General features: G+C 39.9%; 2 pseudogenes; both read right to left on the bottom strand.

The window, feature by feature from the left end:
* Window positions 1-3,614: 3,614 nt before the first annotated feature.
* On the bottom strand, window positions 3,615-3,807 carry LOC136313565 (overexpressed in colon carcinoma 1 protein pseudogene; annotated as a pseudogene).
* Window positions 3,808-11,331: 7,524 nt separating this feature from the next.
* The window catches only part of LOC136313665 (cytoplasmic aconitate hydratase-like), a 48,628-nt pseudogene continuing 35,866 nt past the window's right edge, over window positions 11,332-24,093 (bottom strand).

The following is a 24,093-nucleotide window of genomic DNA, read 5'->3' as shown; positions in this document are numbered from 1 at the left end:
TTGGAAACCCCTTGCTCTATCTTAGCCTCAGAGGAAAACCAGACTCGAGAATGCTTTTGACTATGGGTCAGATGAGGAAGTTCAGGTAATGGGGCATATGGATGAGCTCAATGGAAACTGGAAAATCTCAGTGCTAGAATTAGGTGACTTTTTTTGAATCTTGACACCAACCTCAGTCCAGAGAGCCTAACATCTTCACTGGGGCCCTGGCTTATCACATATGACCAGTGTATCCTGCCAAAGTTATCCCAAAGTTAAAAACAGGGACTATCCTTAAAGTTTGGTGATAGACTTTGATAGTGCGCGGTGCCGAGGTTCCTCCAAGATGTGAACCATCCCTATCCTGTGGCTTTAACACAAAAGATTTGGTTTGGTGGAGACCAGCTGCGTGAAGAAGTAGGATGGCCCAGCCTACCTGGGCATGAGGGCTCAGCATAAATCACTCCTACACAGACCCTGGAGGTCTAGGCCCCCCAAAGAAGAATGTATGTGGCTCTAGAACAGTTCTGAAAAATGGGACTTTTTCCAGAAAATTCTATAGAGAGACATAGCAGCTACATGACAATTCAAGGAAACCCATCAGCAAATCTTGGCAAAAGTCCAGACAAAGGAGAGGGTTGAAGAAGAGGTGTACCACAGGCAGCCAGACACCACACTCCAACCCAGAGTCTAGAGGAGGGGTCAGAATGGGAACAAAAATGAATGAGGTCAGAGTTTTTATAGTGTTTCCAGCCAGAGGATTAGAGGACATGAAAAGTGTGTCGGTACTGATGGAGTGGCAATGTTGTCTAAAAGAACCTGTTTATCTTCTCATAACAAGTCTGGCACCAAATGTGTGTCTCTTCCACAGCAAGCAATTCTCCAGTTCTCCACAGACACCAGCTAGGTGTCTTAGAATCTGATTCACCTCCGGCACTGATGACCTGGAGTGAGTGCACAGCCCACAGGTGAAAGGCTCAGTGCAAGAAAACTGGTCCCCAATGCAGATGCCAGACACAAGTACAGCGAGCCCAGGGTACCCACACTTCTGTCCAACTTGGCTATAATCTGAGGCTCACGGAACTCAGAGAAACACTTTACTCACATTTATTGTAAACATTCACTGGTTTATTATAAAGGATATGATCAAGACTAGAAATGAACAGCTCAGTGAAGAAGTAGATAGGGAAAGGTCTAGGAAGGCACTGTGCACAGGAGCTTTGTCCCCTTGGAGTTGGGACACGCCACCCTCTGGCACATAGATGTATCTGCCAATCCAGAATCTCTCCAAACATCTCCAGCATCTAGGGATTTTGCTGGAGGCTTTATCACATCAGAACGATCAACTATTAAATCAGTTTGATCCATGAAGATCCCTGAAATGAACAAACTACCTCATTAACAAACAACCTGGCTTTGAGCTGCTGCCCGCCCCTCCCATTTCCTGCTGAGTGTCCTGTTCTTGCAAACCAAAGGTCCTTTGAGACTACATCAGAAATAGGCATTTGTACTGAGTACTTCTGGATGCTGGGTACTGTCATCATTTCCGTTGTGACTTTTCGTTCTATAATACTCATAGACGGGGGCACCTTTGTTACCCCAATTCCACAGATAAGGAAAGGAACTTGCCCAGGCACACAACTAAGTAACAGACCAGTAAGCAGACCATTACAATCTAAAATATCAGCATTTTGACAACTCTTCTAGACTACCCCTTAACTATTCTTATAAAGTCTCCAGTCCCTGTTGCTTTCCCAGAGGATGGGAGATAAGGTAGAAAGTTTCAAACTTCCAACCATGGCTTTGTCTTTCGGGTGACCAGCCCCAACCCTGCAGCTATCCAGAAGCCCAAGTGCCACCTCATTAGAACAAAAGATGCTCTTACCACCCAGAAGACTCCAAGGGGCCTTAGAAGCTCTGTGATTGAGTTCCATTTCATTCCTATCACATAGGCAATTACAAGGTTTTAGGAGCTCTGTATCCCCTGGGTGGAGACCAAATATATAATTTTTATTATGTCACAGGATTCAATGATTGACTCCAGTGCACTCCAACAATTAGAAGCCTAAAAGGCGAAGCCCTGATATCTAAAATTGGTACAAGGGTTGGTATTGGAGCTCCAGGAATCATCGTGCAGACATTCCTCTGGGTAATCAGAAAGGGAAATTTTACCAATGAAGAAAATGTCCATATAATTGAGCAAGAGTGGCGGTTTTAGAGATGCCCAAGGACACACATTCATGCCCAGTTATTAACAGGTGGACTCAAGCTGCTGTGTTGAGATCAGACTGTTTGGTATGGGGAGGATAAAGAGGGCTGATCAGTATGGAAGTTACTACATAACTCATGATATCAATGGTGACCTGGTCCAGAGAATTAGCTGTGGAGGTGTCTGGATTCTGGATATATTTAAAAGATAGAGCCAACTTAATTTCCTGAAGTGATTCACCTAGATCTAATAATTCACTTCCTTTCTTCATCTAGTCCTCTGTACAAATACAATACTTCCAGGAGTTCCCCAAACACTCCTTCTGATAGTCCCCAGGCCCTATCACTCTATCTTATCCTTTCTTTTTCCCCATAGTTTATGTACCTTAAATTGCATGTGTAATTATACATGTCATCTTTTTGGATCTTTGGTCTGTCCCGCCAAATAAAATGCTCTTTTTATGAGGGTGTGGATGGTCTTTGCCCTCACTATATTCCCAGAGCCTGGACCCATTTATCTGTTAGGTAAGTGAAACAATTCAATAAATATTGTAGGGGCCACATATCCTGATCCTAACACATTAAGCAATAAATATAAGGCCTCCTTCTATAGTGTATTTGCTGCGATGCAGGTCCATCTCAGGGATAAAAGGGGGGGGGGGGGGCTGGCCTCAAGCCTAATCCCAATTTGATTTATGTGCCTAGAACCAGTCTTGCCAAAGGGCTCTGGCTCTGCATTCTTTTTCTTTTTTTTTTCTTTTTTTTTTGTATTTTTCTGAAGTTGGAAACGGGGAGGCAGTCAGACAGACTCCCGCATGCGCCCGACTGAGATCCACCGGCATTCCTACCAGGTGGTGATGCTCTGCCCATCTGGGGCATTGTTCTGTTGCAATCAGAGCCATTCTAGCGCCTGAGGCAGAGGCCATGGAGCCATTCTCAGCGCCCACCCGGGGCAACTTTGCTCCAATGGAGCCTTGGCTGCGGGAGGGGAAGAGAGAGATAGAGAGAAAGGAGAGGGGGAAGGGTGGAGAAACAGATGGGCGCTTCTCCTGTGTGCCCTGGCTGGAAATCGAACCTGGGACTCCTGCATGCCAGGCCAACGCTCTACCACTGAGCCACCCAGCCAGGGCCTCTTTTTTTTTTAATTTTAAAATAATTGTTGAAATTCATTGGTAAATTGAGTAAATTTACATTGCAGTACTAAGTGGATACACATGGTCATTATCATATTAAAAACTTGCCAAACAACTCTAGTAACCATCAGTCACAAGTCCTTGAAATAATATAGAATTAACATCATGAGCTGCTGCGACCTTTCGAAAGTAGAATAGGAGACTCAGTGGCCAGGAAGTGTTTGTAGTTACAGAGCCTTGGACTTCTAAATCTTGATGAGCAAGCTCTTGATTACTGAGTCATGATATTTTCTTCTAATTTTTTCGAACAATCTTTGTTTGACTGGATACCATATTCACAGCTTCAGATGGGAGATCAACATACACTCCACCATAGTTTCTCCTCTTATCATCTTCTGTTTATCGGTTCTTCTGTGACATCTTTAGCTGCTCCTTCAGATCCTCGGCCTGAGCCCGCGCTGGTGGCAGTGGAGTTCCCACAGCCCATCGTGCCGCTAGCTGGAGAAGCTGCGCTTATGGCTGGCGGCCGCAGGTCCTGGGAGTGGCTCTGCATTCTTGTCATGCATTTTCTGTTATCATCCATCTTGCACTCAATTGTTTCAGTCTATATATAGCCAAAGAACTCCAGGACGGGAAGCCACATTGTGTAGCGTTTGTATGCAATCTTTTCATCGTCAGCCAATCATCTTAGAAAGTGTATTTTCCACTATCATCAGTGCTATGGAAAATTAACAAAAGTCAACTCAGTCTGGCCAAAGGGACCCCAACATTCTGGATACTGTGACTTTAATGGAAGAAGCTTCCCAGTTTTTGAAAAATATGTTCTGATACCCAGTAGGACCAAGACCATTGTCCTCACTGGCAACAGCTGTATCTGGAGCTGCAAGGGACACCCTGAGAAGTGACAAATACTCAGATCTGCTCATGACAGGGAAGCCAGCAGCTGAGTCTCCCTGGCAGTCAGTCTGCTTCACTGTGTGTCACCTCATTAGCCTCAGTGGAAAACAGCCTTTCTGAAAATCAGTGACACTGCGTGGACTGATGAGCTGACAGCCACAGGAATGTCATCAAGAGGGAGGAGCTGAAGAAGAAATGACTGCTTTGATCAGGCTAATTTTACTGTGGATGACAGTGAGGCAGTTTGATCCAAGAAGATCCTTGAAATGAGCAAACTACCTCATTAATAAACAACCTGGCTTTGAGCTGCTGCCCACCCCTCCCATTTCCTGCTGAGTGTCTTGTTCTTGCAAACCAAAGGTCCTTTGAGACTACATCAGAAATAGGCATTTGTACTGAGTACTTCTGGATGCCGGGTACTGTCATCATTTCCGTTGTGACTTTTCGTTCTATAATACTCATAGACGGGGGTACCTTTGTTACCCCAATTCCACAGATAAGGAAAGGAACTTGCCCAGGCACACAACTAAGTAACAGACCAGTAAGCAGACCATTACAATCTAAAATATCAGCATTTTGACAACTCTTCTAGACTACCTTCCCCTTAAATATTCTCCAATTTTAGTCATCATTCTGGGAAGAATTCACCTCACCCCCATTGAGGTCAGAACCAATGACCCACAGCTCCATCATCTCATTGCCCACCTCTTCTCAGGAAAAAGCACTTTAGATTTTTAACTCTAAACTTCCATCAATACCAGTTTCCCCAGGCTCTTAAGACCTTTTCAATGGAAAACAAAGACTCACCCTCTGTAACAGTTTTGAAGTATATAATCTAATATTGTTAATGATAAGTGCTATGTTTATAGATTTCTAGAATTTATTTAATTGTGTAACTGAAACTTTATACCTGTTGATCAACAATTCCCCATACTCCTTCCCATTATTACCACAATAGTTTTTAAAAGGGTGGCAGGAGAAAACGTTTGGAGGTGATGGACATATTTATTGCCTTGACTGAAGTGATACTTTCACTGGTATACACATATGTCTAAACTTATCGTATTACATACATTAAATATGGGGAGTTTTTTATATATCAATTACACTTAAGTAAAGCTGTATTTAAAGAAGACATTCTATCAAATTTAATTTCAAAATAAAAAAGTTTTTAAAAAGACATTACAACCATAATAACCATAATGTTTTTATAACAAATTTAAAAAACAACAACAAAGTATCTCACTTTGACTGAGAGGGAGGTGATCTGACAGGAGGTATCATGTGACTCCACACTGCAGGGAAGGGGGCTTTCAGAGCACAGGTGCGGGGCAGCTGCCAACACCCAGATGCCGGCCACACCCCTGCGATTTCCCACATGGCTTCATTCCAAGTGTGCTTGATTTTACACACCAGTGCAGTTAAAGCCAATGGCAGTGTTTAAAAGGCATTAGTTTTGTTATGGTATTGCTTTATTACTTTTTTTTAATTCAAAAAGACAACGTAAGGTTAAAGAAAATACTCTGCAAGCCACCCACAACTCAATTTCCCTCTTCCCCACTTTAGATATAGTTTACAATGCTGAGATTGCAGTGAACTCAGAATTCTTAGTCTTTCTTTTACTGAATATTTTATTGTAAATTTATTTCAGAATCCTCAAAATGCCATCCTCATGGTTTTATAAAATGACATCATGTCGAGGCAATGTAATTTTAAAACAATCCTCTTAATGTGGAGTACCTGATTTCTTTTCTTAAAAATATTTTGGTATAATTATAGTTTATACAGCATGCCAGGAATTTTCTAAGTGCTCCACATTTGTTAACTCATTTGATCCTCACAACCCATAATTTAGGTGGCAACACTATTATACACATGAAGAATCTGAGGCACTGGAAGTCACATTACTTGCCCAAGGTCACCAGGTAGTTGAGAAGGAAAGCTCACCCAGGAGTCCAAGGTCATCTGATTCTTCAGGATATACGCTGAACCACCACACCCCTCTCTCTGAAGAAAAAAAAACAACAACTATCTGTGTAAATGTGGTTGGAGTTTTTTTTCCTGGCAAGTATTTTTTTAGAATAAATTCATAAGGTCTGAAAACTCTTGCGTCAATAACTATGAATATTGTTACTTACTAAATATTTCCACAACACAGTACAAAAGAGTTCTTTGTACTCCAAACTCCACCAGCAATAAATAATCATGCCAGTAGGACCATAGTAGCAACTAACTCCAAATTCTATTCTCATAAATTTTCATTGAATTTCTTAAACAGCTGAGAATTGAGTTCTACAGGTCTTTTACATGAGCTATTCTTTGAATGCTATGAACAATGGACACTTCTTAATCATATCTTTATTAATTGTATACATACCTCATTAACATTTTCACATCAAACTACAGTGTACTTGAGAGCACTTATACATTTTAAAAATAAGCTCTTTAGACCCTGTCCAGTTGGCTCAGTGAGAGCATCGGCCTGGCATGTGGAAGTCCTGGGTCTGATTCCTGGTCAGGACACACAGGAGAAGCAACTGTCTGCTACCCCTTTCCTTCTCTCTCTCTCTCTCCCTCTCTCTCTCTCTCCCTCTCTCTCTCTCTCTCTCTCTCTCTCTCTCTTCTCCCTCAGCTATGGCTCAAATGGTTCAAGCAAGTTGGCCCCGGGCACTGAGGATGGCTCCATGGCCTTGCCTCAGGCACTAGAATAGCTCAGTTGCCCAAGCAATGGAGTTGTGGCCCCAGATGGGCAGAGCATCACCCCCTAGTGGGCTTGCTGGGTGGATACTGGTCTGGGCACAAGCAGAGATCTGTCTGTCTGCCTCCTTGCCTCATACTGAATACAATAATAAAAATAAGTTCTTTAAACCCTTTATCTTTTTTCCTTAACCTGTCAGATTTGACATAAACATTTTCTAAGTAGATAGTCCTTTTGCTCTCAATTTTATTATGTTCCCTTGTATATAAACTGTTTTTTGTTTTTGGGGGGTTGTTTTGTTTTTAGAATGTATGCATCTATTAGATGCCATTGCTCTATTGGTTCCAAGATGAGGTAGCATGGTAACTTAGCAGCAAAATGGCTTTTTGATGTTCAAAACTGCTATAAAGAAGATAGCAACAGATATAATACTGCATGTTACAAATGAGAGTTTAGAGGGAAAAAATGAAGCCCTGAAACCACCAGTGTGCACCCATATTACTTTTTATTACTTATTACTTTGAATAGAATTTTTATTGGTGGTGGGGGGTGGATTTTAAATCTTCATTATTGATGGTGGTTACAGTAAAAATAAATTATTTACTTTGTCTATCTTTTATTATGCTATTCTTCCGCATTTTTAAGATAATAATAACAGTTGTTAAACAAATTACATTTTCTATGTGCTCACATCACCAGAAAAATCAATTGTTTATTTTATTTCAATATTTATGTCTCACTTTTTTTTTCATGTCTTATTACAAGATTGTATAAGACAATATCAACCACTGTTAGGGATTGTGGACATCCAAGAACCTAGAAGTGTACTCTCTGTCATGTAAAGGTTGTGGCATGATATTTTAAATTATAGCCTCCCGCAGTTATTTATACCCCTTCCTAGCACTTTCTACACCCTTCAGCAGGCTGTGGCATTGTTCTGTGGAAAAAATGGTACACCAGAAAAGCAGTTAAGAGGTTTCTTGACATTAAAACCTGAGTTTTGAAGATAGGAGGCTCCAATGATTAGTCCATAAACAAAATATTTCTATCATTGCTAGAGAGATCCTTACTCTCAAATTGAGAGGAAGAAAGGAAGGTCTGGCCCTAAGAAGGTGGCTGACTCTTGCAGAGGGAATGGCAGAAATAAGATTGGGTGGCAAAATCTAAGAGCCAGTTACTAAGTGAAGATGAAGGGACTCACAGAAACCTTAAATTTCTCTGAGTAGGGCCAACCATTTTCTTTCTTCCCCTCCCCCAGACTCTGTACAGCCAATTAGTATTGGTCTACATGCTGCAAAGTACCATTCTGCAGCCTCAGGTGCTATGGAGGAAAACCTTCCCTCAGTGCCAAGACCTTGGCATGGGGTGAATTTTAGGGGGAGAAATACAAGGAACACAAGCGTCATGGTCTTCAATCCTTCAAGTGAGAAGGATAGGAGCTAAATTCTGGTGACAGAGTCATTGGTCCAAGAGGGAGGGGTTGGGTCATCTACAGTCCTATGCTTCTTTCCCAGGTCCTTGACTACCTCCAGAATCTGGACAAAAAAAACAACAACAATATTCCCCAAAGATATTCCCAAGAGGATTTTACAGAGTATTTTTAGATCTTTTGGCATTTGCAAGTTCTCCTCAAGTGATTTTGTGAAACAACATTCACTATAATTATAAAGTCTTAAGTATTTTCTTTCCTTTTTTAAATATCCCAATCCAAGTTTAAATTGGATTAAGTTCTAGGAAGAGGTGAAAAATAGTATGCTCTCTGAGTGGTCTGTCTCACAAGATGGTGTCTGGCTGTGACCCACTGTATCAACAGCCAACTCATTAGGTTTGAGCTTTGGCTGTGAGAGGGCAGGGGGACCTCACTGTGCCAATTAGGGCACATGGCTTCACTGGAATTCCTCCCACAACAGTGCCCATCTTTCTTTACTGTCTGAGGTGTTAGAGGATGCAGGTGGTGAGGATTAAAGAGTGAGTATTGATTTATTACTTCTCTCCCACAGCCCTCACAGAGCACTGGGCTTCAAGGAAGCCTGTGGGTCTGAGTTGTGCATATGCCTGTGGTCTGGGGTTTGTTCTGCTCTTATGGCAAGCCAAACCTCCAATAATCCCTGTGCCCAGGGTGGTCACTATTGATTGATGCTGGCTGCCAGATGACAGACCAAGGCAGTGGACAGAACACAAGAGCAGCGGCTTACTAAAGCCAGAGCTGGGACAGCTCTGCCATCAGGCACAGAGCCCTGAGGGCAGACCTGCACACTCCCAATTACATATTTGATGACAATAAGATGATTCATTTGTAATATTTTAAAGGTTTATGGGTCTTCTGTATCACCAGATTTCCTTTTTTTTGTTATGAAGCTATGTTTGGATGCTTCAAAGGTCAGTACCCACAGCCCGCCCACCCTCTCTTTGAGTTCCAGGGTCCATCTTCCATTTTGCCACACTAAAAGATGTGTAGTGTCTTCACCATCTGTATAACTTTTTCTGAAAACTACACAGTGAAGAGAAGAAGTGTCTCAGTGTCCCCTTACTTTCCCAATGCCACAGTCCCTCATTTCTCTGAGCACTTTTCTGTGCTCTGTCCTCAGTCTGTGTGCTGTCCACACTTCACCACCTGCATACTCCTCAATGGCCCAGAACATCCAGGTCAGGAGTCATTCGTAAGCTTGGGAGGCCACCACCAAGTCCATTTCTACTCTCTGCCTTGTGTACCTCCTGTAACACTCATATATCCCTCCCTAATAACCACTAAATCTCATGAGAGCCATTGTTTTAAATATACAATTGCCTTCCCTGCTGAGAACCACCAGGGGAAAAATTAAGAATTTTTATCCTTGAGTTTTTACACCCTATAAACAAAGAAACTGTAGGTTTAATTAAAACACTGTTACATGCCAAAATATGAATTTCAAAATCAGAAAGGCCTAACACTGACAAGTTACCTTACTCTCTTTGTCTACTTTGTCTCACAGATACTCCAATTCTGAATTAATACATTCTGAAAGAATCATCCTAATTGCTCAGTGTCTAAAACATATAAAACTATATAGCTTGTCAAGTTGAAACCTGAGATATAAATAGCTAAATTATAGGAAGAACTACAAAAATAATGAACAAAATGGCAGTAAGAACATATCTGTTGATTACTTTCAATGTAAATGGACTAAGTATTCCAATCAAGAGACGTTGGGTTGGCTGAATGAATTTATTAAAAAAAAAAGACCCATCAATATGGTGCCTACAGACCCTGACCAGTTGGCTCAGTGGTAGAGCATTGGCCCAGCATGTGGAAGTCCCAGGTTTGATTCCCAGCCAGGGCACACAGGAGAAGTGCCCATCTGCTTCTCCATCCTTCCCCCTTCTCCTTTCTATCTCTCTCTTCCCCTCTTGTAGCCAAGGCTCCATTAGAGCAAAGTTGGCCTGGGTGCTGAGGATGGCCCCGTGGCCTCCCCCTCAGGTGCTAGAATGGCTCTGGTTGCAACAAAGCAACGCCCCAGATAGGCAGAGCATCACACCCTGGTGGGCATGTTGGGTGGATCCTTGTCAGGTGTCAGTAGTCTGTCTGACTACTCCTACTTCTAACTTCAGAAGGATACAAAAAAAATGCTGCCTACAAATTATGTCACATTGAAAGACACAGAAAGACTAAAAGTGAAGGGATCAAAAAGATGTTTTATGCAAATAGAAACAAAGAAACAAACAAAATCCCTGGGGTAGCAATACTTGTATCAGAAAAATAGACATTATTTTTCCCCTTGCAAATAGCTTTAATTTTATTTAAATTAAAAATGTTCTGTGTCTCCAAAACCACCTCTAAACAAAGTTACTCTCTTGAAAGATAAACAATTTTCAGGAGAAAATTTTTGAAGATAGTAAAAAAAGTTTTTCACATTTCTTTCATATCGATCCATCAAAAAAGGTATATAATCAAAGTTTCAACGTTTGACTTGTCAACAAGGTATCTGGACCATTCATTCAGAAAAAGAGGGGAGAGGAGAATCACAATCTCTCCTGTGATCATTTCTACCTGTGTCAGTTGACACTGGTGTCATATGCAACTATGAATGACCATCTGGGGAAGGGTTTCATTGAGCTGATAATAGAAGAACAAAGAAGAGGACAGGAGACACCTTCTGAGAAGACTGATTTGTGATCAGCTGAGCATTAACAGGCTAAGAGAAAATCAACATCCTGCAATCAGTAAGTTTAAAGACAAGCTCAGTTCTTTCTGGCATTATTGACATTTCCAGCATTCTACCTTCCAATTTATAGAAAACAATTAAAAGATTAATAAAAATAGAGAATGTAGAAACTGACTTTGTGTCTGGAGAAATGGCACTGCAATTCCAGTGCTCACGTGCTCCATCTGGAAAGTGGAACCCTATGGAGGCACCAGGACACTTCTGTGCCTGGGACTCAGTGGGCTGGTGAGAAACAGGCCTGTTTGGCCATCTTGTGGATCACATAGCTGAAAATGTCCCTGGTTGGGAAGTAAGTGAGCTCTACTTCAGTGTCAAGTCCCATGACAGCCTGGAAGGTCTTCCTGGTATCCCACTTGACCTGCACTTTCATTCATGGTGTGATATTTTCTGAAATGCTGATAGTGTATTACTGCCATCCTGTGTACTACCCAGGTATTTGCAGTCTCCCCAAGAAGGTAGTTGAGAGGGATCACAACCACTCTGACCGAGTTACTGTTGTGAATGTGCTGGTAACTCACCCAAGACAGCTTTAAGTCCAGGGTAAAAGGTCCTTGGCTGCCCAGTCCTGGGAGCTGCCTGAGTCATACATATTCTTTGAACCAGAATGATCAGGGGACAGTCCATCTTCTGGTACCATTCAGCAGCATTGAACACATCAAGAATTTCTCCAGAAGGCTGATATAGAGTCTGTGGTGCCTGCTTGTTCAAAACTTTGTTTAATAAACAAGTGTTGGCAAATGTTTCCCATGCCATAATGGAATTGGTATGTGGGCATTGAGTCAGGAATTTAGGGGGCTGAAGATCCAAAGTCTGGTTTCAGGACTAGTGGTGACTTAATGTTTATAAATTTGAGATTACAGTAATACAGCTTATCTGATGGGGCTTCTATGCAGTCCAACTTTCACTTGGTCTCTACTTTCTGATGGACCTCCATAAACATCCCAGGGATGACATATTGACTCCACTACCTGGATCTCCTCTCTAGTTGAGCAAATATATTTTAAAAATACCTGTTGTTCCTCTGCATTGAACAATGGATCTTTCTCAAAATCAATCTTGATGGTTCCAACCATTGCATATTCTATTACAAACAGTGGAGAGGATAGTTTTCCTGGGTATTGGCATGTACTCAACTTTCAAAATTCCTGACACCAGAAAGTAGTCCAATAGTTAGAAGGTATTCCTGCATGATGGCTTCTAACAAAGCTTTGGGCAAGGGCCCACTGTTGCCATGCAGGTTGTGCAACCATAATGCACCATATCAAATCCAAACTGAGCCTGACCAGGCAGTGGCGCAGTGGATAGAGCATTGGACTGGGATGCGGAAGACCCAGGTTCGAGACCCTGAGGTCGCCAGCTTGAGCGAGGGCTCATCTGGTTTGAACAAAAGCTCACCAGCTTGAGCCCAAAGTCTCTGGCTTGAGCAAGGGGTTACTCGGTCTGCTGAAGGCCTGCGGTCAAGGCACGTATGAGAAAGCAATCAATAAACAATTAAGGTGTTGCAATGTGCAATGAAAAACTAATGATTGATGCTTCTCATCTCTCTGTTCCTGTCTGTCTGTCCCTGTCTATCCCTCTCTCTGACTCTCTCTCTGTCTCTGTAAAAAAAAAAAAATCCAAGCTCAGACTGATAAAGCATGATTCCACTTTCTTGCAGAAAATAGGTGACCACACCATACCCAGGAGACGGGCTAGTTTTGAGGTAAAGTTTCACATTCAGAACAGCACCCACAGTTTTGGGTTTTTTTTCTTTTTGCTAACAATCCTGCTCCTAACATCACAGACAGATTACTGATGTTTCTGCAGCTAATAACAGCAGCAACTACCACAGGACCATGGGCAAGGGTGAATTGCTATTATTATAGATAAATGTCATATGGTTGATATGATGGTCTGGATCAACCTAGAATTCTTAAAACCTTTGCTTTGCTCCAAGGCACTTCTCAAAGTCCTTTTCATGTTGGACCTGGTGACTTTGTGATATGACCTTTTGGGTTCATTGGCATAAAGCACCATTGTTCTCAAATCTAATCCTACAACTTGGACAAAGTCTGGGTCTTGAGATGGGTCACTGAAATTCTGTAACATTCCAACAGCCTGAAGATACTTTTTAATATGCTTTACTTTTCTTCATCACAACTTGTCTGTGCCAGATGCCCAACCAGGAAAAAGGGAGCAGTTTCTCCACACTCTGGATAGATGTGGGCAATTGTAGCCTGGTCAGAAATGGACAACTGGGCTATTCCTGGCCTGAAGAACTCAACAAATCTGCCACTACCCAAAACTGGCAGAGGTGCTGGGTAATGGTTAACATGATGTTAGTGGATTTTATCAGAGTATAGGGATTTCCCATCATTTATGCCTGTCTGCATCATCCTGTAGGACTTTACAGGTGTGCCAGCTGTGATTGACTTTGCTGCAATGTCTGACACTGTGAAAAACTTAGAAAAAATCAGAGAAAATAAAACCTGTCTGTCCTGCTAATCTTGTAATTGATTATTTCATCAGATGGATTTCTACAAAAGGGCAATTATAGAAGAATAAAAAAGAATAGTCAATCATATTAGGAAGCACAATGCTCATTGGGTAACTTTGCATGACAGCTTCTAGTTGGATACCACTCATACCCTACCTGAGAATTCTCAAACCATCAAGCATGTACTGTATAAATCCATGCCCACAAGGCTGTCTGGGTAATAATATCCATCCTGGGCAAATACCACTCTTGCCAGATTTACCTGGTGGATAATTCTTGATCCAAGAGAATAATTTACATGTTACAAAAAGCCTAAGAACCCCATTTAAAATTTTTAAATTGTTCTTTAGTTACCTCAAATTCCATTTTTTTTATTCTTCTGTAATTGCTCTTTTGTAGAAATCCACCTGATGAAATAATCAATTACAATATTAGCAGGACAGACAGGTTTTATTTTCTCTGATTTTTTCTAAGTTTTTCACAGTGTCAGACATTGCAGCAAAGTCAATCACAGCTGGCACACCTGTAAAGTCCTACAGGATGATGCAGACAGGCATAAATGGAACTTCTATGTTCACATGCTATATGACATTGCAATTTAGAATAGTTTCAATGTCATTTTTCTTACCCCCAAATTGATCACAGTTCTGAATGGCTACCTCCAGGAGAATTCTGATAGGATATGGTAAGCATTCACATCTTAAATTGTCCAATTTATTCAAATTGAATATCTTTTTTTCTGGTTATACAGAATCCAAAGATTCAACGAGGCATGGAAATGGCTTACTCCTGGTTCCTGATAGCTCTTGTCTCACAGACTGTACAGTGAGCTCCAGGGAACAAAGAACAGCAGGCCATGAGGTGTGCTACTGTGCACTGTGGGGCACACCCTGTGAGCTATGTGGCTCCAGCCAGCCAGAAAAAATAGATTTTAAAACAAAGACTGTAAAAATAGACAGTCTGAAATTATACAGTGATAAAGTGATCAATCCAAGAGGAGAATATAACTTTACATACCCAACATAGGAGAACCTAAATTCATAAAGCAAATATTAACAGACACGAAGGGGAAAATTGACAGTATTACTAGAATAAAAAGGAACTTTAATACCCCACTTACATCAGTGATAGATCATCCAAACAGAAAATCTATGCAAAACATTTCCCTTAAAAAGTACATTAGATGAGATCTATTTAATAGACATATACAGAACATTTTATCCAAAAACTGCAGAATACATACCCTTTTCAAGTACACATAAAACATTTTTCAGGATAGAACATGTATTAGGCCACCAAACAAGCCTCAATAAATATAAGATGGTTGAAGTCATATGAAGCATATTTTCCAACCACAACAATGTGAAACTAGAAGTTAATTACAAAAAGAAAACTGAAAGAAAAGAAACCACACAAACACATAGAGACTAAAATACATGCTACTAAGCAACCCAAGGGTGGAGCAGTGAAGAAATCAAAAAGGAAATTAAAAAATACCTTGAGGAAAATGAAAACAGAAATGTAACTTTCCAAAATCTTTGGAATGCAACAAAATCAGTTATAAGAGGAAAGTTCATAGTAATACAGGCTTACTTCAAGAAATAAGAAAAGTTCAACATGAAGAGAAGATCCAAGATGGTGTAGTAGGTAGAAGCTTTATTAACCTCCTCCAAAACCACATCAAAATTACCATTAAATTATAAAACAGTCATCCTGGATAACAATTGAAGACTAGATAAACAGAAGTCATATAACCAAGAATATACAGTAGAAGCCATATTGAGGTGGGTAGAAGGGAGGGGATGTGAGACAGTCAGTTGTCCTATCCACATGTGGTGGTTGAGAATCTGGAGGAATACTTCAACTGCAGGAGTTCCCCCTTAGAAGTAAGGAGCCTCAGCCCAAGATAGACTTCCTAACCCAGAGTACCAGTGTTGGGAAGAAGAACCCACATAATATCTGGCTGTGAAAATCAGAGGGGTTCCATTCACACAAGTAAAACAGAACAATGCTGGAAATGCAGCTATCCCCTTCAAGGTACAGCACACAAACTCTCACTCATGAGTACTCACCCTGGGCTCTGTTGAAGAAAATAGCAGCTTGCAGGGACAGAAGGTTACAGAGTAATATAGGAGAAGCTGAATTATGTGGCTTCAGATTGAGGGCTCAGATATAGTCTCCAATGTTCCTGTGTTGAGTCTTCCTACACCATCACCTTTTTTCCTGGGGTAAGCACTTCCCAGCCACATGGCATTAGCCTGATAAGCTACACTACCTCTGCCCTGATGATTACCTGGGGTCCCAGACTGGCCAGTTTACAAAGGGCCAGGGGCCCTATCAGTGGCAGACAGCCTGGGACCATGTTGCAGTCTTTCTTGAAAAGTTCTCAAGAAATTTTGGTCAAGCAAGAAAGGTGGGGGCGGAATTGTCAGAGAAACACAGGAAGAAACTAAATTGTGTGGCTTCAGGGGAAAAGACATCTTTCTGCATAGCTGGCAGGTGCCATGTTTCCCATGTTAAGCTCTCCCTCTCCATGGCCAAATCTTAATCAGTTTTAGCCTGGTGAGCCCTGCTAGCTCCACCAGATTCCTTCTTGAGACCAGGCCACACTGTAAAAGCCAGGCTGGTGGCCACCATCTCAGTGTATCCTGAGACTTTTGCTAAGTTATCTCAGACATAGCACTGGATCCCAGTTTGAAACTGTATTAACCCACTCAATACCATGCCCCAACATGGTGACTCCCTGAGAACCTGGCTCATACAACTCACATACTGCCTATGCCTCTTTCAGTGGCTGAGACTAATGGTCAGCTGGTGGATGGTGGCAAGTCTCAGGGTGCCTTGGGCCTTTTCCCCAGCACTATTGGCAGCTGCCTCAGTTCACAGATTGGCACCTCCCAGGTACACCCAGGCACAGAAGAGGCAGCTACCAAACATGGATTGCTTTGTATCTCCTAACAGATAGCCCCAAGCTGGTCACAGGCAGTATCTGACACTGACCTGCATTGCAGTCCATCTCAAAAGATCCCAGAACTAATACACCAAGGGGGTGGATCCAGACAACAGCATAGCACTACCCAATTAGCTCTACAAGTGACAAATCCAAAAGGAGATCTCATCAGGAACCAGTCCCTGCTGAGGTGAATTTAAATTTGTGGTGTTAGTCACTGCACAGCAGCTTGTACACTGTGGTCATGGCCAATCCTCACAACCAGCAAGAATGAGAGTCAACCTATCCATGGACCTGCCAGAAAAAAATCAAGCCTCAACCACAAAAGGAGGTGACACATAAACCAAACAAGGGATACCCCTAGAGCACCCAATTCTGGTGATCAGGGTGACTATGCCATTGAGCCCCATAGGACACATACAACATAAGGCCATCCTAACAAGACTAGGAGATATAGTGCATGTACCTAATACAAATAAAACTAGAAACAAATATAAAGAGGTAGCCTAAATGGGAAGACAAAGAAACATGCCCTTAATGAAAGAAAGGAGAAATCTCCAGAAAAAGAACTAAATGAAATTGAGAAAAACAAACAGATAGAGAGTTCAAAATAATGGTTACAAAGATGCTCAAAGAAGTTAGGGGGAAAACGAGGAACTCAAGGAGAACCCCAACAAAGACATAGTGAGTATAAAAAAGGACACAGAAATCATAGAAAAGAACCAGCCAGAAATAAAGAATACACTATCTGAAATGGAGAATACACTAGAAAGAATCAATAGCAGGATAGATGAAACAGAGGACTAAAGCAGTGATTTGAAAAACAAGGAAGCAGAAAACACCTAATCAAAGCAGCAAAAATAATTAAAAGCTTAGGACAATTTAAGGAACATTTGTTACAACATTAAGTAAAACAACATTCCCATCATAGGGGTACCAGAAGGAGAAGAGAGACAGCAAGGGATTGAGAATTTATTTGAAGAAATAATGACTAAAAACTTCCCTAATCTGATGAAGGGAAATGACACACAAGTTGAGGAAGCACCTAAAAGACCAGGGGCCACTGCCTTCATGGCCATTCACATGCAGGTTCTCACTGAATTCAGACAGACAATAAAGAAACAGTGCAGCCAAGAAATGGTGGGCCATTCCTTTATTAAAGTCTTGCACCAGCCGACAAGCAAACACACAGGGCTCCCAAAGCCACTGACACATTCTCCAGTTCCAAAATGAGGAGAATTTTTTCTGATTTCTCCTAGAATCAAAGGCACCACCAGTCCTGGCAGAGTTCACAAAGCCCCTCAGCTCTGGTTCCCCATCTGCACACCTTCTCCTCTCTGCACAAACTGGCTTTTCTTTTTAAGCACTCTACATTCTCTCTGCTCTCCCTGAAAAACATGGCTTCTTTCTCTTCAATCATCTTCTCTTTCTCTTTTCAAAACTTTCTGGCATGAAAACCTCTTCGCCAGCAAACATTAGCAAAACAGTAGCCCTTCCCATGTAGGAAGATAATTTTCAATTTCACAGACCACATATACCTGGCACTGCCCAGCTCTCAATGCAAACTATAAGCTAGCAAACATAAAAATCATATTTTACAAAGTTATTTGACCAATACCACCAAAAGTCCCAAATAAGATGAACCCAAAGAGGCCCACACAAAGACACATCATAATTTAAATGGCAAAGTTTAAAAATGGGGAATTTTAAAACAAGCAAAGAGTAAAATAAATTAAAATAGTTACTTACAAGAGCACTTCCCTAAGACTATGAGCTGATTTCTCTACAGCAACTTTTAGGCCAGAATGTATTGGCACAAAATATTCAAAATGATGAAAAGCAAGGACCTACAACCAAGACTACTCTATGCAGCAAAAACACCACTTAAAATTTGAAAGTGAGCCTGACCTCTGGTGGCACAGTGGATAAAGCGTTGACCTGGGAACACTGAGGTTGCCGGTTCAAAATCCTGCACTTGTCTGGTCAAGGCATATATAGGAGTTGATGCTTCCTGCTCCTTCCCCCTTTCTCTCTCTCTCTCTCTCTCTCTCTCTCTCTCTCTCTCCCTCCCTCCCTCCCTCCCTCCCTCCCTCCTCTCTAAAATGAATAAATAAAATTTGAAAGTGAGATAGAGAGCTTCCCAGACAAGAAAAAGCTAAAGTTCATCACCACCAACTAGTATTACAAGAAAGTTAAAGGGACTTCTTTAATAAGAAGGGGGTGGGGTGGGAGGAAATGAACATAAATATAAATAGTAAAATGGAAATGAATTTGTATATATAAGTAATCACTTTAAATGTAAATGGTTAAGTGCTCCAATCAAAATACACAGGGTAGCTGAATAAAAAAACAAGACCCATACATATGCTGTCTACAAGAGACTCACTTAAGATCAAAACATAAACAGATGAAAAGTAAAAGGATGAAAAAAGATATTTCATGCAAATGAAAAGAAAAAAATAAGCTGGGTAGCAATACTTATCTCAGACAAAATAAACTTTAAAACAAGGGTTGTTTGAATATATGTACCCTGATTTATTAATGTCATCCTATTACCATTAATAAAAATTTATTTTAAAAAAATAAAAATAAAAAATAAAAAAAAAACAAGGGTTGTAATAAGAAACAACTGAGTGCCTGACCTCTGGTGGTGCAGTGGATAAAGCATCGACCTGGGAACACTGAGTTGCCGGTTCAAAACCCTGCACTTGTCTGGTCAAGGCATATATGGAATTTGATGCTTTCTGCTCCTCCCCCCTTTCTCTCTCTCTCTGTCTCTACCTCCTTCTCTCTAAAATGAATAAATAAAAATAAAAATAATTAAAAAAAAGAAACAACTGAATATAAACATAATGCTAAAGGGAGCAATACAAAAAGAAGATATAACCCTTGTAAATGCTTATGCACCCATCATAGGAGCACTTAACATACAATGCAAATTTTTTTTCTTTTATTGTTAAAATCTTTTTTTATTTTTAATGGGGCGACATCAATAAACCAGGATACATATATTCAAATATAACAACTCCAGGTTATCTTGTCGTTCACTTATGTTGCATACCCATCACTCAAAGTCAGATTGTCCTCTGTCACCTTCTATCTAGTTTTCATTGTGCCCCCACCCCTCCCCCTTTCCCTCCCCCCGTAACCACCATACTCTTATCAATGTCCCTTAGTTTCACTTTTATGGCCCACCTATGTATGGAATAATGCAGTTCTTGGTTTTTTCTGATTTACTTATTTCACTTCGTATAATGTTATCAAGATCCCACCATTTTGCTGTAAATGATCCGATGTCATCATTTCTTATGGCTGAGTAGTATTCCATAGTGTATATGTGCCACATCTTCTTTATCCAGTCATCTATTGATGGGTTTTTTGGTTGTTTCCATGTCCTGGCCACTGTGAACAATGCTGCAATGAACATGGGGCTGCATGTGTCTTTACATATCAATGTTTCTGAGTTTTGGGGTATATACCCAGTAGAGGGATTGCTGGGTCATAAGGTAGTTCTATTTTCAGTTTTTTGAGGAACCACCATACTTTCTTCCATAATGGTTGTACTACTTTACATTCCCACCAACAGTGTATGAGGGTTCCTTTTTCTCCACAGCCTCTCCAACATTTCCTATTACCTGTCTTGTTAATAATAGCTAATCTAACAGGTGTGAGGTGATATCTCATTGCAGTTTTGATTTGCATTTCTCTAATAACTAAAGAAGATGAGCATCTTTTTATATATCTGTTGGCCATTTGTATTTCTTCCTGGGAGAAGTGTCTGTTCATGTCCTCTTCCCATTTTTTTAATTAGATTGTTTGTTTGTTTGTTTGTTGTTGAGTTTTATGAGTTCTTTGTATATTATGGATATTAGGCCCTTATCTGAGCTGTTGTTTGAAAATATCATTTCCCATTTAGTTGGCTTTCTGTTTATTTTGTTATCAGCTTCTCTTGCTGAGCAAAAACTTCTTAGTCTGATGTAGTCCCATTCATTAATTTTTGCCTTCACTTCTCTTGCCATTGGAGTCAAATTCATAAAATGCTCTTTAAAACCCGGTCCATGAGTTGAGTACCTATGTCTTCTTCTATGTACTTAATTGTTTCAGGTCTTATGTTTAGATCTTTGATCCATTTTGAGTTAATTTTAGTACAGGGGGACAAACTGTAGTCCAGTTTCATTCTTTTGCATGTGGCTTTCCAGTTTTCCCAGCACCATTTATTGAAGAGGCTTTCTTTTCTCCATTGTGTGTTGTTGGCCCCTTTATCAAAAATTATTTGACTATATATATGTGGTTTTATTTCTGGACTTTCTATTCTGTTCCATTGGTCTGAGTGTCTATTTTTCTGCCAATACCATGCTGTTTTGATTGTCGTGGCCCTATAATAGAGTTTGAAGTCAGGTATTGTAATGCCCCCAGCTTCATTCTTTTTCTTTAGGATTGCTTTGGCTATTCGGGGTTTTTTATAGTTCCATATAAATCTGATGATTTTTTGCTCTATTTCTTTAAAAAACGTCATTGGAAGTTTGATGGGAATTGCATTAAATTTGTATATTGCTTTGGGTAATATAGCCATCTTGATTATATTTATTCTTCCTAGCCAAGAACAAGGTATATTCTTCCATCTCATTATATCTTTTTCAATTTCCCTTAACAATGGTTTATAGTTTTCATTATATAAGTCCTTTACATTCTTTGTTATGTTTATTCCTAAGTATTTTATTTTTTTTGTTGCAATCATGAAGGGGATTATTCTTTTGAGTTCCTTCTCAGTTGTTTCATTGTTGGCATATAGAAAGGCTATTGACTTCTGAATGTTAATTTTGTATCCTGCGACCTTACAGTATTGGCTTATTGTTTCTAGTAGTCTTTTTGTGGATCCTTTGGGGTTTTCGATGTATAGGATCATATCATCTGCAAAAAAGTGATACCTTTACTTCTTCTTTTCCGATATGGATGTCTTTTATTTCTTTGTCTTGTCTGATTGCTGTGGCGAGAACCTCTAGTACCACATTAAATAAGAGTGGAGAGAGTGGACAACCCTGTCTTGTTCCTGATTTAAGGGGGAAAGCTTTCAGTTTAGTGCCATTTAATATAATGTTAGCTGATGGTTTATCATATATGGCCTTTATCATGTTGAGATATTTTCCTTCTATACCCATTTTGTTGAGAGTCTTAAACATAAAATTGTGTTGTATTTTATCGAAAGCCTTTTCTGCATCTATTGATAAGATCATGTGGTTTTTGTTCTTTGTTTTGTTGATATGGTGTATTACGTTAACCGTTTTACATATGTTGAAACATCCTTGAGATTCTGGGATGAATCCCACTTGATCATGATGTATTATTTTTTTAATATGTTGTTGTATTCGATTTGCTAGTATTTTGTTTAGTATTTTAGCATCTGTATTCATTAGAGATATTGGTCTGTAGTTTTCTTTTTTTGTGCCATCCTTGCCTGGTTTTGGTATGAGGGTTATGTTGGCCTCATAAAATGTGTTTGGAAGTATTGCTTCTTCTTCAATTTTTTGGAAGACTTTGAGTAGAATAGGAACCAAGTCTTCTTTGAATGTTTGATAAAATTCGCTGGTATAGCCGTCAGGGCCTGGACTTTTATTTTTGGGGAGGTTTTTAATGGTTTTTTCTATTTCTTCTCTACTGATAGGTCTGTTTAGGCTTTCTGCTTCTTCTTGACTCAGTCTAGGAAGGTTGTATTGTTCTAGGAATTTATCCATTTCTTCTAGGTTGTTGAATTTAGTGGCATAAAGTTTTTCATAGTATTCTACAATAATTCTTTGTATATCTATGGTGTCCGTGATGATTTCTCCTCTTTCATTTTGGATTTTGTTTATATGAGTTCTTTCTCTTTTTTCCTTGGTAAGTCTTGCCAAGGGTTTGTCAATTTTGTTGATCTTTTCAAAGAACCAGCTCCTTGTTCTATTAATTTTTTCTATAGTTTTTCTGTTCTCTAATTCATTTATTTCTGCTCTGATTTTTATTATCTCCTTTCTTTGGCTGCTTTTGGGTTGTCTTTGTTCTTCTTTTTCTAGTTCCTTAAGGTGGGAAGTTAAGTGGTTCACTTGGGCTCTCTCTTGTTTGTTCCTATATGCCTGAAGTGATATGAACTTCCCTCTTATCACTGCTTTTGCTGCATCCCATAGATTCTGATATGTCGTATTGTCATTTTCATTAGTCTGTATAAATCTGTTTATCTCTGCATTTATTTCTTCTTTGACCCATTCATTTTTTAAAAGTATGTTGTTTAGTTTCCACATTTTTGTGGGATTTTTTTCCTCTTTTTTGCAGTTGAATTCTAGTTTCAAGGCTTTATGATCAGAAAATATGCTTGGTACAACTTCAATTTTTCTGAATTTGCTGATGTTGTTTTTGTGGCCCAACATATGGTCAATTCTTGAGAATGATCCATGTACACTGGAGAAAAATGTATACTCAGTCACTTTGGGATGAAATGTCCTGTAGATGTCTATCATATCCAGGTGCTCTAGTGTTTTGTTTAAGGCCACTATGTCTTTGTTGATTCTCTGTTTGGATGACCGATCTAGAGCCGTCAGCGGTGTATTGAGGTCTCCAAGTATGATTGTATTTTTGTCAGTTTTTGTTTTAAGGTCAATAAGTAGCTGTCTTATATATTTTGGTGCTCCTTGGTTTGGTGCATATATATTAAGAATTGTTATGTCTTCTTTAGTCAGTGTCCCCTTAGCCATTATGAAATGGCCATTTTTATCTCTGAGCACTTTTCCTGTCTTGTAGTCAGCATTATCCGATATGAGTATTGCTACACCTGCTTTTTTTTGGATGTTATTTGCTTGGAGTATTGTTTTCCAGCCTTTCACTTTGAATTTGTTTTTATCCTTGTTACTTAGATGAGTTTCCTGTAGGCAGCATATAGTTGGATTTTCTTTTTTAATCCATTCTGCTACTCTGTGCCTTTTTATTGGTGAGTTTAATCCGTTTACATTTAGTGTAATTATTGATACTTGTGAGTTCCCTATTGCCATTTTATATCTTGCTTTCTGTTAGTTTTGTGTCTTGTTTGATCCTTCTCTTTCGTTTTTCTATCTTTTGTTTTTATTTGGTTGTATTCCATACATCTTTCCTCTGTTGCTATCTTTTTTATCTCATGTGCTTCTGTGGTGGTTTTTTCAATGGTGGTTACCTTTCAGTAATGAAAAGGGTCTGTACCCTGTTCATTGTAGCGCACTATTTTGTGAGTACTTTTGCACTCCATCGTCCTTTGCTACTGTTAATCTCCATCTTCTCCCCCTCTTTCTTTTTGTTGTTGTCACAGTTTAAATTTGGTTTTATTGTGTTCTTCTTGGAGCTTTTACTTGTGGCTCTGTTTTTTTTTTTGTTCTTTGTATCTGATTGGAGAACCCCCTTTAGTAATTCCTGGAGTGGGGGTTTTCTGATGATAAATTCCCTCATCTTTTCTGTATCTGTGATTGTTTTTATTTCTCCTTCATATTTGAAGGATAGCTTTGATGGGTATAGTATTCGTGGCTGAAAGTTTCTCTCTTTCAGGACTTTAAATA

Source organism: Saccopteryx bilineata, chromosome 9 (genome assembly GCF_036850765.1).
Source record: "Saccopteryx bilineata isolate mSacBil1 chromosome 9, mSacBil1_pri_phased_curated, whole genome shotgun sequence".
In the NCBI taxonomy this organism is placed as follows: Eukaryota; Metazoa; Chordata; class Mammalia; order Chiroptera; family Emballonuridae; genus Saccopteryx; species Saccopteryx bilineata.
The sequence above is the reverse complement of the archived record's forward strand: the minus strand, read 5'-3'. Positions and strand labels throughout refer to the sequence as shown.